General features: G+C 54.5%; 1 long non-coding RNA gene across 1 annotated transcript in view; it reads right to left on the reverse strand.

Moving 5' to 3' along the window:
* The window catches only part of LOC139238110 (uncharacterized), a 73,926-nt gene extending 65,807 nt beyond the window's left edge, over positions 1-8,119 (reverse strand). Inside the window, exon 1 of the long non-coding RNA XR_011588572.1 lies at positions 8,050-8,119. This is a non-coding gene — a long non-coding RNA (uncharacterized lncRNA). The remainder of the gene's footprint in view (positions 1-8,049) is intronic.
* Positions 8,120-10,534: the final 2,415 nt, after the last annotated feature.

A 10,534-nucleotide genomic window follows, 5' to 3' on the forward strand; every position in this document is an offset into this window, starting at 1 on the left:
TGGGAGTGTTTGATGGGTCAGTGTAGAGGGAGCTTTACTCTGTATCTAACCCCCTGTACCTGCCCTGGGAGTGTTTGATGGAACAGTGTTAAGATAGCTTTACTCTGTATCTAACCCCCTGCCTGTACCTGCCCTGGGAGTGTATGATGGGACAGTGTGGAGGGAGCTTTACTCTGTATCTAAACATTTGCAGTACCTGCCCTGGGAGTGTTTGATGGGACAGTGTAGTGGGAGCTTTATTCGGTATCTAACCCCTGTACGTGCCCTGGGAGTGTTTCATAAGACAGTGTAGAGGGAGCTTTACTCTGAATCTAACCCCGTGCTGTACCTGCCCTGGGAGATTTTGATGGGACAGTGTAGAGGGGGCTTTACTCTGTATCTAACCCCCCAAGAGACAGGAGAGAGAGAGACAGAGAGACCGCGAGAGAAACTCAGAGACACAGAGAGAGAGAAAGGCAGAGAGAGAGAGAAAGAGACAGGGAGACAGGCAGACAGACAGAGAGATGGTGAGAGAGAGACAGAGAGAGAGACAGAGAGCGAGACACAGAGAGAGAGAGAGAGACAGAGAGACAGAGAATGAGAGACAGAGAATGAGAGACAGAGAGAGAAAGACAGAGAGATAGTGAGACAGAAATGCAGAGAGAGAGAGAGAAACACAGAAATAAAGACAGAGAGAGAGAAACAAAGATTGACAGAGATAGTCAGAGAGAGACAGAGATTGATAGAGAGAGGAAAAGACATAGATAAAGATAGGGAGAGATACAGAGACCGATTAGCAGAGCAAGACGGAGAGGGAGACAGAGAGAGAGGGAAAGATAGAACGAGAGAGAAACATAGATGGGGAGAGAGAGCGATAGGGAGAAAGACAGAGAACGACAGAGAGAGACAGAAAGACAGAGAGAGAGACACAGAGAGGGAGGGAGCGAGAGACAGGCACACAGAGAGATAGAGTGAGGGAGAGCTAGAAACAGATCGAAAGAGATGGAGATATATCGAGAGGGAAAGAGATACAGACAAAGAGAGCCAGAGAACGAACGAGGGAGCGAGAGAGACAGAGAACAAGAGAGAGTGAGAGAGAGAGAGAAAGGGAGAAAGAAAGAGAGAGTGACAGAGATAATCAGACAGACAAAGCGAGAGAGAGATAGAGAGAGATAGAGAGAGCCAGAGAGTGACAGAGCGCGAGAGAGAGAGAGAGAGAGAGAGAGAGAGAGAGAGAGAGAGAGAGAGAGATCGGCAGACAGAGAGAGAGTGAGAGACAATCAGACAGACAAAGCGAGAGACGGAGAGAGAGAGAGCGAGAGACAGAGACAGAGAGACAGAGAGAGACAGAGACAGAGAAAGCGAGAGTGAGAGAGTGAGAGACTGAGAGAGAGAGAGAGAGAGAGAGAGAGAGAGAGATAGAGAGATAGAGAGATAGAGAGAGAGACAGAGAGAGACAGAGAGAGCGCAAAAAACAGATGGAGAAAAGTAGAGGTATATAGAGAGGGAAAGAGATACAGAGAGAGAGAGAGCGAGAGACAGATAGAGAGAGAGAGACAGAGAGGGAAAGATAGAGAGAGAGAGAAAAACAGACAGAGAGAGTGAGAGAGAGAGAGCGAGACAGAGGAGAAGACAAAGACAGAGAGATAGGGAGAAAGACAGAGAGAGCGAGAGGAAGAGAGAAAGACAGAGCGAGCGAGAGAGAGAAGAGAGAGAGCTAGAAACCGATAGTAAAATAGAGATATATAGAGAGGGAAAGAGATACAGAGAGAGAGAGACCAAGAGAGACAGAGAGAGAGCTAGTTTGGGATTGATACAGGACTATGGGGAGAGAGCGGGGCGGTGGGATTAGTTTGTGGATTGAGACAGGATTATGGGGAGAGAGCGGGACAGTGGGATTAGTTTGGGGATTGATACAGGACTATGAGGAGAGAGCAGGGCTGTGGGATTAGTTTGGGGATTGAAAAGGGCTATGGGGAGAGAGCGGGGCAGTGGGATTAGTTTGCGGATTGATACAGAGCTATGGGGAGAGAGCGGGGCTGTAGAATTAGTTTGTGTGAGATTGAACAGCCATTTTACATGAAATGCGTCGTGACCATTTTACACCAGGACTCTTGTTACAGAGTCTGAGAGACTGGGGGAGACCTAGAGAGACAGAGAGAGAGAGAGAGAGAGAGAGAGAGAGAGAGAGAGAGAGAGAGAGAGAGAGAGAGAGAGAGAGAGAGAGTGAGAGAGAGAAGAGAGAGAGGGACAGAGATAGATAGGGAGAGAGAGACAGGGACAGAGCGAGAAAGAGAGAGAGACAGGTAGTGAGTGAGAGAGATACAGATAGAGAGAAAGTGAGAGACAAAGAGAGAGAAAGACAGAGAGAGATAGAGTGAGAGACAGAACGTGAGAGCGCGAGAGAGAGAGACAGAGATCCAGAGACAGAGAGATAGAGAGAGAGGGAGAGAGAGAGCGGGAGAGTAGAGAGAGAGAGACAGAGAGAGATAGAGTGAGAGAGTGAGAGAGACAGAGAGAGAGTGCGAAATCGAGACAGAAATTGAGAGAGAGAGGGAGAAACAGAGAGAGAGAGGGTGAAAGAGGGAGATAAAGAGTATGAGAGAGAGAGCGAGACAGAGAGAGACGGAGAGAGAGAGAGAACAATAGAGAGAGAGGGAGAGAGAGAGGTAGAGAGCGTGGCAGAGAAAGAGAGAGAGATAGAGTGAGAGGGAGTAAGAGTGAGCGATGAAGCGATACAGAGTGGGTGAGAGGGAGAGAGACAGAGACAGAGGGAGAGAGAGAAAGCGACACAGAATGGGAGAGACAGAGAGAGAGAGGGAGAGAGAGGTAGGGAGATAGAGGGAGTGAGACAGAGAGACAAACAGAGCTGTGCTCTCTCCAAATGTAATTAACTATAAGACCGCAGGTAACTAACTGACGAAACGTATCAGATGATGAGGGGGCTCGACAAGGTGGATGCAGAGAGGATGTTTCCACTGATGGGGGAGACTAGAACTGGGGGGCATGGTCTTAGAATAAGGGGACGCCCATTTAAAACTGAGATGAGGAGACATTTCTTCTCTCAGAGGGTTGTAAATCTGTGAAATTTGCTGCCTCAGAGAGCTGTGGAAGCAGGGACATTGAATATATTTCAGAGAGAGATAGAAAGTTCCTTAACTGATAAGCGATAAGGGTTTATGGTGAGCGGGCAGGGAAGTGGACCGGAGTCCATAATCGGATCAGCCATGATCGTATTAAATGGTGGTGCAGGCTGGAGGGGGCAGATGGCCAATTCCTGTTTCTATTTCTTATGTTCTTATCTCCGTATCTAACAGAGTGCTGTACCTGCACTGGGAGTGTTTGATGGGACAGTGTAGAGGGAGCTTTACTCTGTATCTAACCCGGTGCTGTATTTGCTCTAGGAGTGTTTGATGGGACAGTGTAGAGGGAGCTTTATTCTGTATTTAATTCTACCCCTGAACCACCAATGCTCACATTATGAACACATTCGAGTTTAAAGATAGTGTAATTAGTGTTTAATTTTTGTTAATAAAAGGCGAAGAACAACAAAGCACCTCATATTCTGAAGATAGAAACATAGAAACTTAGAAAGTAGGTGCAGGAGTAGGCCATTCGTCACTTCCAGCCAGCACCACCATTCAATATGATCATGGCTGAGCATGCAACTTCACTTCCCCTTCCTGATTTCTCTCCATACCCCTAGATCACTTTAGCCGTAAGGGCCATATCTCACTCTCTTTAGAGTATATCTATCCAACTGGCTTCCACATCTTTCTGTGGTACAGAATTCCACAGGTTCACAATGATCTGATTGAAAAGGTTTCTAAATGGTTTACAATTTATCCTTCGACAGTGACCGCTGGTACTGGGCTTCCTGCATTCGGACTGCGGGAACCTTTTTACGCCATCAAACCTGTCCATTCCCGACCAAATTTTAAATGTTTCTATGAGCTCCCCTCTCATTCTTCTAAATTCCAGCGAGCATAAGCCTAGTCGATCCAGTCTTTCTTCATGTCAGTCCTGTCATCCCTGTAATCAGTCTGGTGATTATTCGCGACACTCCCTCAAAAGCATGAATGTCCTTCCTCAGATTAGATGATCAGAACTGCACACAATACTCAAGGTCTAGTCTCACCAAGGTCCTGTACAAGTCTCCATGCTCCGATACCCTAATCTCCTCGCTATGAAGGCCAGCATGACATTTGCTTCCTTTACTGCATGCTGTACCTGTATGTATGAATGACTTCAACGACTGATGTACCAAAATACGCAGGTCTCAATACCGCTCCGCTTTTACAAATCGGTCAACATTCAGATAACATTCTACCTTCAAGGTTTTGCCACCAATGTGGATAAACTCACACTTATCTTCATTATATGGCATCTGCCATCGACCTAATCTGTCCAATTCCTCTGCAGCCTCCTAGCAGCTCGCACTGCAACCCAGCTTGGTGTGATTTGCAAAGTTGGAGATGTTACATTGATGGAATTATTGAAAATCGCCACAGCTCGAGGAAACGGTACCACCCCTTCACTTCCCCTTCCTGATTTCTCTCCATACCCCTTGATCACTTTAGCCGTAAGGGCCATATCTCACTCTCTTCAGAGTATATCTATCCAACTGGCTTCCACATCTTTCTGTGGTACAGTATTCCATAGGTTCACAATGATCTGAGTGAAGAAGTTTCTCCTCGTGTCGGTCCTAAATGCTTTACACTTTATCCTTAGACAGTGACCGCTGGTACTGGTCTTCCTGTATTCGGACTGCGGGAACCTTTTTACGCCATCAAACCTGTCCATTCCCGACCAAATTTTAAATGTTTCTATGAGCTCCCCACTCATTATTCTAAATTCCAGCGAGTATAAGCCTAGTCGATCCAGTCTTTCTTCATGTCAGTCCTGCCATCCCTGGAATTAATCTGGTGAATATTCGCCACACTCCCTCAAAAGCAAGAATGTCCTTCCTCAGATTAGATGATCATAACTGCACACAATACTCAAGGTCTGGTCTCACCAAGGTGCTGTACAAGTCTCCATGCTCCGATACCCTAATCTCCTCGCTATGAAGGCCAGCATGACATTTGCTTCCTTTACTGCATGCTGTACCTGTATGTATGAATGAATTGATACAGCCCCCTCTCTCACCACCGACCCCCGGGGGGACAGGCCCCTCTCTCACCACCGACCCCCGGGGGACAGCCACCTCTCACCACCGACCCCCGGGGGGATAGCCCCCTCTCTCACCACCGACCCCCGGGGGACAGCCCCCTCTCTCACCACCGACCCCCGGGGGACAGCCCCCCTCTCACCACTGACCCCCGGGGGACAGCCCCCCTCTCACCACCGACCCCCGGGGGACAGCCCCCCTCTCACCACCGACCCCCGGGGGACAGCCCCCTCTCTCACCACTGACCACTGACCCCCGGGGGACAGCCCCCTCTTCCACCACCGACCCCCGGGGGACAGCCCCCCTCTCACCACTGACCCCCGGGGGACAGCCCCCTCTCTCACCACTGAACACTGACCCCCGGGGGACAGCCCCCTCTCTCACCACTGACCACCGGGGGACAGCCCCCTCTCTCACCACCGACCCCTGGGGGAAAGCCCCCTCTCTCACCACCGACCCCTGGGGGAAAGCCCCCTCTCTCACCACCGACCCCCGGGGGACAGCCCCCTCTCTCACCACTGACCCCCGGGGGACAGCCCCCTCTCTCACCACCGACCCCCGGGGGACAGCCCCCCTCTCACCACCGACCCCCGGGGGACAGCCCCCCTCTCACCACCGACTCCCGGGGGACAGCCCCCTCTCTCACCACCGACCCACGTGGGACAGCCCCCTCTCTCACCACCGACCCACGGGGACAGCCCCCTCTCTCACCACCGACCCCCGGGGGAAAGCCCCCTCTCTCACCACCGACCCCCGGGGGACTGACCCCTCTCTCACCACCGACCCCCGGGGGACAGCCCCCTCTCACCACCAACGCCCGGGGGACAGCCTCACTCTCACCACCGACCCCCGGGGGACAGCCCCCCCTTCCACCACTGACCCCCGGGGGACAGCCCCCTCTCTCACCACTGACCACTGACCGCCGGGGGACAGCCCCCTCTCTCACCACCGACCCCCGGGGGACAGCCCCCTCTCTCACCACCGACCCCCGGGGGACAGACCCCCTCTCTCACCACCGACCCCCGGGGCACAGCCCCCCTCTCACCACCGACCCCCGGGGGACAGCCCCCTCTCTCACCACCGACCCCCGGGGGGACAGCCCCCCCCTCTCACCACTGACCCCCGGGGGGACAGCCCCCCCTCTCACCACCGACCACCGGGGGACAGCCCCCTCTCTCACCACCGACCACCGGGGGACAGACCCCCCTCTCACCACTGACCCCCGGGGGACAGCCCCCCTCTCACCACCGACCCCCGGGGGACAGCCCCCCTCTCACCACCGACCCCCGGGGGACAGCCCCCCTCTCACCACCGACCCCCGGGGGACAGCCCCCTCTCTCACCACCGACCCCCGGGGGACAGCCCCCCTCTCACCACTGACCCCCGGGGGACAGCCACCTCTCTCACCACTGACCACTGACCCCCGGGGACAGCACCCTCTCTCACCACTGACCACTGACCCCCGGGGGACAGCCCCCTCTCTCACCACTGACCACTGACCCCCGGGGGACAGCCCACTCTCTCACCACCGACCCCCGGGGACAGCCCCCTCTCTCACTACCGACCCCCGGGGGACAGCCCCCTCTCTCACCACCGACCCCCGGGGGACAGCTCCCTCTCTCACCACCGACCCCCGGGGGACAGCCCCCTCTCTCACCACCGACCCCCGGGGGACAGCCCCCTCTCTCACCACCGACCCCCGGGGGACAGCCCCCCTCTCACCACTGACCCCCGGGGGGCAGCCCCCTCTCTCACCACCGACCCCCGGAGGACAGCCCGCCCTCTCACCACTGACCCCCGGGGGACAGCCCCCTCTCTCACCACCGACCCCCGGGGGACAGCCCCCTCTCACCACCAACCCCCGGGGGACAGCCCCCCCTCTCACCACTGACACCCGGGGGACAGCCCCCTCTCTCACCACTGACCACTGACCCCCGGGGGACAGCCCTCTCTCTCACCACCGACCCCCGGGGGACAGCCCCCTCTCTCACCACTGACCCCCGGGGGACAGCCCCCTCTCTCACCACTGACCTCCGGGGGACAGCCCCCTCTCTCACCAGCGACCCCCGGGGGACAGCCCCCTCTCTCACCACTGACCCCCGGGGGACAGCCCCCTCTCTCACCACTGACCCCCGGGGGACAGCCCCCTCTCTCACCACTGACCACTGACCCCCGGGGGACAGACCTCTCTCTCACCAGCGACCCCCGGGGGACAGCCCCCTCTCTCACCAGCGACCCCCGGGGGACAGCCCCCTCTCTCACCACTGACCCCCGGGGGACAGCCCCCTCTCTCACCACTGACCCCCGGGGGACAGCCCCCTCTCTCACCACTGACCCCCGGGGGACAGCCCCCTCTCTCACCACTGACCCCCGGGGGACAGCCCCCTCTCTCACCACTGACCCCCGGGGGACAGCCCCCTCTCTCACCAGCGACCCCCGGGGGACAGCCCCCTCTCTCACCACCGACCCCCGGGGGACAGCCCCCTCTCTCACCACTGACCTCCGGGGGACAGCCCCCTCTCTCACCACCGACCCCCGGGGGACAGCCCCCTCTCTCACCACCGACCCCCGGGGGACAGCCCCCTCTCTCACCACTGACCCCCGGGGGACAGCCCCCTCTCTCACCACTGACCTCCGGGGGACAGCCCCCTCTCTCACCACTGACCTCCGGGGGACAGCCCCCTCTCTCACCAGCGACCCCCGGGGGACAGCCCCCTCTCTCACCACCGACCCCCGGGGGACAGCCCCCTCTCTCACCACCGACCCCCGGGGGACAGCCCCCTCTCTCACCACTGACCTCCGGGGGACAGCCCCCTCCCTCACCACTGACCTCCGGGGGACAGCCCCCTCCCTCACCACTGACCTCCGGGGGACAGCCCCCCCCCTCCCCTCTCACTCACCCTCAGAAGCTTCCATCTCCCGCCGCTGACTTTCCGCCATTTGCTTTTCTTTCAACAACGGTCAACATCCGGGGATTTATGACATGCGCAGTGGGGTCTCAGAGCGCGCTCGGGGATCGATGTACTCAGTCGCTGCTATTGGGTGAAGGCAGCGGATTGACAGCAGGCTGACCAATCGCGGCCGGGCACAGCTCCAGAACCGCCCCGCCCACTCCCACAGCGGGAGGCGGGACCGGTGCCAGTCACGTGGTTCCGGTAAATGCCCCAGAGCGTGTGGCGTGTGACTCCGTAACCTAGCAACCCGAGCTGTGTGACGTTTAAACCTGGCAACGCAGTGTGTGTGACGTCTTGTTAGCTGGCATCAGGAGCGGGCTGTGTGTGTGATACATGTTTGTGTACAGGCTGTGTGTGTGTGTGATACATGTCTGTGTACAGGCTGTGTGTGTGTTATATGTCTGTGTACAGGCTGTGTGTGTGTGTGATACATGTCTGTGTACAGGCTGTGTGTGTGTGTGATACATGTCTGTGTACAGGCTGTGTGTGTGTGATACATGTCTGTGTACAGGCTGTGTGTGTGTGATACATGTCTGTGTACAGGCTGTGTGTGTGTTATATGTCTGTGTACAGGCTGTGTATGTGATATATGACTGTGTACGGGCTGTGTGTGTGTGTGATACATGTCTGTGTACAGGCTGTGTGTGTGTGATACATGTCTGTGTACAGGCTGTGTATGTGATATATGACTGTGTACCGGCTGTGTGTGTGTGATACATGTCTGTGTACAGGCTGTGTGTGTGTTATATGTCTGTGTACAGGCTGTGTATGTGATATATGACTTTGTACGGGCTGTGTGTGTGTGTGATACATGTCTGTGTACAGGCTGTGTGTGTGTGATACATGTCTGTGTACAGGCTGTGTATGTGATATATGACTGTGTACGGGCTGTGTGTGTGTGATACATGTCTGTGTACAGGCTGTGTGTGTGTTATATGTCTGTGTACAGGCTGTGTATGTGATATATGTCTGTGTACGGGCTGTGTGTGTGATACATGTCTGTGTACGGGCTGTGTGTGTGATATATGTCTGTGTACGGGCTGTGTATGTGATATATGTCTGTGTACGGGCTGTGTGTGTGATATATTTCAGTGTACGGGCTGTGTGTGCGATACATGTCTGTGTACAGGCTGTGTGTGTGATATATGTCTGTGTACGGGCTGTGTGTGTGATATATGTCTGTGTACGGGCTGTGTGTGTGTGATATATGTCTGTGTACGGGCTGTGTGTGTGATACATGTCTGTGTACGGGCTGTGTGTGTGATATATTTCAGTGTACGGGCTGTGTGTGCGATACATGTCTGTGTACAGGCTGTGTGTGTGATATATGTCTGTGTACGGGCTGTGTGTGTCATATATGTCTGTGTACGGGCTGTGTGTGTGTGATATATGTCTGTGTACGGGCTGTGTGTGTGATACATGTCTGTGTACGGGCTGTGTGTGTGATACATGTCTGTGTACAGGCTGTGTGTGTGATATATGTCTGTGTACAGGCTGTGTGTGTGATATATGTCTGTGTACGGGCTGTGTGTGTGATACATGTCTGTGTACGGGCTGTGTGTGTGATATATGTCTGTGTACGGGCTGTGTGTGTGATATATGTCTGTCTATGGGCTGTGTGTGTGATATATGTCTGTCTACGGTCTGTGTGTGTGATACATGTCTGTACGGGCTGTGTGTGTGATATATGTCTGTCTACGGTCTGTGTGTGTGATACATGTCTGTGTACGGACTGTGTGTGTGATATATGTCTGTCTACGGTCTGTGTGTGTGATATATGTCTGTCTACGGGCTGTGTGTGATACATGTCTGTGTACGGGCTGTGTGTGTGATATATGCCTGTGTACGGGCTGTGTGTGTGATACATGTCTGTGTACGGGCTGTGTGTGTGATATATGTCTGTCTACGATCTGTGTGTGTGATACATGTCTGTGTACGGGCTGTGTGTGTGTGATACATGTCTGTGTACGGGCTGTGTGTGTGTGATATATGTCTGTGTACGGGCTGTGTGTGTGTGATATATGTCTGTGTACGGGCTGTGTGTGTGATATATGTCTGTGTACGGTCTGTGTGTGTGATATATGTCTGTCTATGGGCTGTGTGTGTGATATATGTCTGTCTACGGTCTGTGTGTGTGATACATGTCTGTACGGGCTGTGTGTGTGATACATGTTTGTCTACGGTCTGTGTGTGTGATACATGTCTGTACGGGCTGTGTGTGTGATATATGTCTGTCTACGGTCTGTGTGTGTGTGATACATGTCTGTGTACGGGCTGTGTGTGTGATATATGTCTGTGTACGGGCTGTGTGTGTGATATATGTCTGTCTACGGTCTGTGTGTGTGATATATGTCTGTCTACGGGCTGTGTGTGATACATGTCTGTGTACGGGATGTGTGTGTGATATATGTCTGTGTACGGGCTGTGTGTA

Source organism: Pristiophorus japonicus, chromosome 25 (assembly GCF_044704955.1).
Source record: "Pristiophorus japonicus isolate sPriJap1 chromosome 25, sPriJap1.hap1, whole genome shotgun sequence".
NCBI lineage: Eukaryota > Metazoa > Chordata > Chondrichthyes > Pristiophoridae > Pristiophorus > Pristiophorus japonicus.